Raw genomic sequence first — 6,000 nt, forward strand, 5'->3', positions numbered from 1 at the left:
TCTCGGCTATTAATGAGCCGATTCGAAAAATTTTTGCGGCAGAACACTCCCTAGAGGACACGCAACAACTTCCAGTGCATGACCAAAATTTCTTATGGAACCTGGTGAGGGGTTCTTTAAGGATTTTACGACGCTTAGTGGCTAAAGATAATGGTTTCTTGAAGATTTAGTTTCCTTATATGTTTTACAGCCGACAATAGTACATAGGCCGCCGCAGTAAAGACACTTGTTTCTGGGCAAAAGGCATCGGTTTCAGAGAAGGTCGGTACGATTGCTGCATAAAATATGCGCCAGCATATGACTTAGAAGTGTCTGTGTAAAACTCTATGCACGAGTACTTAGATTGAAGTCTTAAGAAATACATTCGAATATGTGCCTCTAGGGCGTTTTTTGTCATCTCAACGAATGATGTATTGCATTCCAGGAGCGGCCACTGTCACGGCGGCAATGGCTTCGCTGGGAACGTCAGGTTATGCTCGAGAATCGGAACTCCCATTTCCTCAGAAAGCTTTCTTACGCGCGAGGAGAATGGTTCTCTAGCTGCTTGTCGGTCATTAAACTGTGTTGCAGATGTCACGTAATTTATGGCTATATAAGAGGGATGGTCGCGGTTTGCTTTCAGTTTCAGAAAGTACATGAAACTGGAGTACGACATCTGAGTATGAAGCGTACACTCATTACCTTCAGCGTAGAGACTTTCTACAGGACTTGTCCTGAAGGCACCGGTCGCCAAGCGGATTCCTAGCTGGTGAACAGGGTCAAGCATCTTCAAGGCGCACTACACTATACACTATGGCCCCATGCACTATGGCCCCATAGTATAAGTGCGTACGTATGAGACTTTTGTACACGTTCATCAGATACTTCCTGTCGCTGCCCCATGTTGTATCTGATAAAATTTTAAGAAGGTTCATTGTTTTTAGACATTCCTCTTTGAGGGGTATGAAGTGTGGAATTAAGTTTAGTTTCGAGTCTAATATGACACCTAAAATTTGTGCTGTGTGGCAACTGGTATGTGCTGTCTATGTAGTTTTACATTGGGCTATGTAAATAAGTCTCTTTTTCGTTTGAAAATGACACAGGAGCTTTTAAAAGGATTGAATTTAAAGCCGTTTTCTTCTGGCCATTTACACACTTTGTTCAAGCCAAGCCGGACATGGTTCTCAAAAGCAGCAAGGTTACATGACTTGAAACCTAATGGTACGTTACCTACGTACACTGAATAAAACATACTCTGCGGTAAAGATAAGCGCAAGGAACGCATTTTGACTATTAAAGGGGTACAGCCTAACACCCCACCTTGTGGACCCCGATTTCTTACGTAAATGGCCTGGATATACTATTGTCAGGCATAACATGAAATGTACGGTGTGATAAGTAACTTTCAATTACATTAAGCATATCTATTCGTATACCACTTCCAAAAGGTCTTGCAAAATCCCATACCTCGAAGTTGTGTCAAATGCCTTTTTCATGTCTAAGAAAACAGAAAGACAGAACTGCTTATGCACAAAGGCGTCGTGAATGTTTGCCTCAATGCACACTAGATGGTCAGTATAATCGACCGACCCTCTCTGAAGCCGCAGTGATAAGGGTCAGGCATTTTCTTCGATTGAAGGAAATGTAAAAGACGACGATTTAGCATTTTCTCGCAGAGTTTGCATAAAGAACTCGTGAGTGCTTTTGGACGGTATTTGAAGCGTCGGATTGGTCTTTGCCCTGTTTCAAGACCGGGACCACGATAGCTTCTTTCCATGAGGTTGGACGGTATCCAGCAGCCCAAGTAAATAAATAAATAAATAAATAAATAAGTAAATAAATAAATAAATAAGTAAATTCGGAAAACGAAGACGTAACCAATGTTACAGCGAAGCTGTTAAGGGCTAGTTCCCCCAGGAGTGTGTCCATGTATAGACACAAAACTTCTCTTACGTGGGCCGATCCTGAAGATAGTGTAATACCGGGCTGACCCGCGGCGGAGGTGAACTTCGTCGTTAAGGGGCCCACATACGCAGCTTCGCTGGTCATTCTTCTTCACAGAGTGGAAGGGCACTTAGTTTCATTTTGCTTAAGTTCTGCTACTTGCCTGTATTTAAGGATTGATTGCGAGTAGCTTATGAAGCTGGATACACGAACGAGATGTATACCAAGGGCGTCGGTCTGGTTTTGCAAGGTATGTCATTGGTCATCGATCAAAGGTAATGAGATGATTTTCTGCCCTTTTAGCCTTCTCAGCCCATTTCATACTTTACTGTCCTGGGTATAGAAATTGATGCCTGAGATTAACCTTTGCCAGCTTGCTCTTCTAGCCTGCCGCCTCGTGCGCTGTCCTTGTGACTTCGTATGTTTCAATGCAGTGAGATTTTCCGCCATGCATTGGATAGCGGCGCAGTGTGCTCCATGCCTTATTTTGTCTCTCTCGTGCCTCTCTGCTGTCTTCATTCCACCAAGGAACACGTCCCTTACATGATTGGATGTTTGTTTGTGGAAAAGAACTATACGACTGCATCAATAATAACACCCTAAAATTATCGGCACATGGTAGTGACGGTCAAGAACACAGTGGCAAAACTGTGCATGTTGAAACTGACTCTTTATTGGGTGAACCTATGCCCAGAAAAAACAGTTTACACTCAAAGCACAACGATAGCGGTGAACACAGTCGGCCATCGTCCAAAATCTGATCAGCGAGTCAAGCGCGTCGGCTTTTGTACGTGAGTCATCGAACATTCCAGAGTAATCGCTGGTGCCCGCGTGTCTTCCAGAAATCACTGCACAATTCGTGTCGCGCACACGATCAATTACACAAGGTTGGGATACAACAGACTGCGGATAGAACCACCGATAACATTCCAGAAACTTCTGAGGCTTCCGGTACATGCGGGTGCGACCTGTTCTTAGCGATAACATTTGTTAGACGGCGAAAAGTGGTCAGCCAAGAAAGATAAACAAGTAGACGTGTCAATATGCTTCAGCGTCATCTATGCTGAACTCGCGTATAAAATCTTGTGATAAGTAAATAGATTCCTTAAAACGCTCCCAGTCAGCCGTGTCAAGCTTCCAGCGAGGAACATGCGGAGGAATGTCGTGTTGTGTTAGTAAGTTCAGAGTCACCGGGAAATGGCCACGCCCAAAAGGATTTTCTATTACATTGTATTCTAAGTAGAAGAAGTACGGAAGAGGCAAGCGCTAAATCTATCGATGAATATGAATAATGTGCAATATTATAGCAGGTAGGTTCCTTCCTATAAAGAGGAACACGGCAGACGTCACAAGAAAGGTTTCGATCAGTCGACTGCTCGAATCAGTCCACGAGTCTCCTCAAATACTGTTATGAGCATTAAGAGGGTGATCAGGCCGACGGGGGATGATAGATCCATACGCGTACTCGGCTACGTCGTGTCGCAACACACCAAGCGCCTGCTGACGCAGACGTCCCTGCGGGCGATGGCAACAGTAGTGAACCGCCTGAAGACGAACAAGAAATGCTTAACGACAACGGCGGGAATATAGGAATCCGACGCTCTGCAGCCACACGTTGCATCGCTCTCGGGTTTCGACACGAAGCGTGCGTCAATCTCCATAACGTAGGGTCGGCCGTACTTGCAACGTTGAGCCGGAGGAAGTGCGCAGAAGAAAAGCAGAGACTTTCACTAAGCCTATAGCTTGAATTCACGTTATATAAGTGTTTTATTTTCGCTGGATGTGCTTATACCCTGCTCTGTCGGAGGCGATACGGCACCAGATCCTTACAACGTAGTCACCTGCATATGACGAAATACTTTGAACGTCCTGAGCGCTTCTTTGTCAAGGCGTTTGGCTGTTGCTGATTTCAAGTAAGTACTTTCGCTGTAAGGATTCCCGCTCTCCTGCGTGAAATAATTCTACACATTAATTCTTACATCTAAATGCGCTCGGGAAAGTAGGAGATGCGAGTGAACTTCTACGGGATCCTTATTCCTTTCTCGAAGCTTGCCGGCGCAAGTCTCTTGGTCGTCATCTCTGTTTAATTTTAGGTGCAACGAGCAGGGCTTATCTGCACCGTCTCATGCACGATGTTCTAATACAGTTACTTGCATGAATGTAGGTGCTGGTGTACAATGCTGGAACTCCTGCTGAATATCCTGCACACTACCCGAGTTCGCGAGCAAGGAGGACTCGATAGTCAGGCAATGCCATATTTACAACGTCATATTTTGTTCTCATTAGCTGTGCTGCGCAATGGTATATATCTTACAGCAACTGGTTGACGACACTCACCAGGAAAATCCACAGGGCGTAGTTCTTGGTTGAAGAACAAATTGGGCCCTCGTGCACTACATGCGAGATCTTTCTTCGCACGATCGGTTCGCCGAAGAATGCCACGCATTCCCAAATCACGGCCGCTTGCGACGTGCACCCGGTATCGAGCCAGCTGCCTTGCTTCGGCAAACGTGGCGTCCTGACGCCTTCGCTCCCTGATGTCAACTGTCTGCAAGTCGGGAAAGCGCGATAATGCGAACCGAAAAACAAAAAGATAACAAAGGAAGAGCGACGCTTCCACGACCCGCCACCTCGGCACAGAACACCTGAAATACTTAAGTTCGCGCTCTCCCGCGTCAGTAGTCTTCCTCGTATTTGTTTGAGCACTGCGCTTAGGCTACTTTTTTTGTGCTGCTTGTTCATTCAGGATGAAACCTATGACAATCTCCCAAGTATTTGGCTGTTTTTTTATCTCCCCATCGTAAATCTGGACAAGTGCAAACACGGCGTGTAACTTGCACTCTAAGAACACTTTACACCCTTTGCCGTGCCCCTTCTGCCACACAACGATAATCATCATCTGCCTTTATGCGTTTCCTTTCTTTAACGCTGCGAGCCCGGAACTTTGGAGTGCCCCTTCTGATAACGCGCGTGCCGTTCGTTACTGGAAAGTTTCGGGCTCGCAGGGTTAAAGAAAAGAAACGCATCAAGGCAGATGACGATTATCGTTGTGTGGTAGAAGGGGCACGCCAAAGGGTGCAAACTGTTCTTAGAGTGTGGGGCGGCAGTGTTATCTCATGTCCCTCATCATTTGATTTAGGAAAGCGCAAGAATTACGCACGAGGAAGCTGTAATTCTCTTTAATATGTACTAGCTTATTTTTCTTTATTTATTTCTGCGTAGCTGACTAGTATACTGCGCATACATTATCTTATATTTTATCTTTTTCTTTCTTATCTTTATCTTTTTATTAGCCTAATAACCATCCCGATTGTTGGCCTACCTCCCACAGTATGCTTGTGCTGTTTATGATGCAAATTTTCATTACCATTATGAGCATGATAGCTGCCGTTTGCAGGGCCGAGCCCATCACCTTGTTTACGCGAAGTGCGATAGACCCCGCGGCCATGAGACCATTTTGTACGGCGTTGCCACAGGAGCCGCCATGTTTGATCACGTGGCAACAGGCCCACTGGTTGCCTCAGTTGTCTGCGCTGCTTCCGTGTTTACAATGGATGTGCATGAGGCGGGTGCTGCTCAGCAAATCTCTTTTTTTTTTGTGCATATCATGGACGCTGACTGGGTGGACTACACGAAGCTTTGACCGCAGCTTTTGAGGACACGTAACCGCTTTCTAGGCTCATTACACCTTGTCCAAACAGTGCATGCAGCGCACACAGTGTTTGTACTAGAAGCGGGGGTAGAAATGTATTGCAAGCTGTCTCAAACGTGCCACTTCTGACTTAAATCAGGATTATAGTGTCTTTTGTTCTTGGTTTTTTATTTGGCAATCGCTTCGAAGCAGTGGCTTGTCATGTTCTGACTCAGTAACGTTCCTCGGTGCGGTCACTGATAATTTATTTTCTTGCTAATATCGCTCACGGATGTGATAAGTTGTGGCCGATTTGTTCTTACCGCACATAATTAAGGCTTGAAACGTAGATATTTTATACTTTATAATAGCTTGTAGCAAATACGCTTACATAGCCACTCGCTTGCTCCTTAGCACCGTCACAAAACTTTTAGCTTCGTACATTC

The 6,000-nt window shown here is 45.3% G+C and overlaps 1 protein-coding gene across 1 annotated transcript in view; it reads right to left on the reverse strand.

The window, feature by feature from the left end:
- Nucleotides 1-4,550, reverse strand: part of LOC126541884 (uncharacterized) — a 63,274-nt gene extending 58,724 nt beyond the window's left edge. The window contains exon 1 of the mRNA XM_055076391.1: nt 4,261-4,550. The gene's annotated coding sequence lies outside the window, so the exon portion shown is untranslated. The remainder of the gene's footprint in view (nt 1-4,260) is intronic.
- Nucleotides 4,551-6,000: the final 1,450 nt, after the last annotated feature.

This window comes from Dermacentor andersoni, chromosome 3 (assembly GCF_023375885.2).
Source record: "Dermacentor andersoni chromosome 3, qqDerAnde1_hic_scaffold, whole genome shotgun sequence".
Classification (NCBI taxonomy): Eukaryota; Metazoa; Arthropoda; class Arachnida; order Ixodida; family Ixodidae; genus Dermacentor; species Dermacentor andersoni.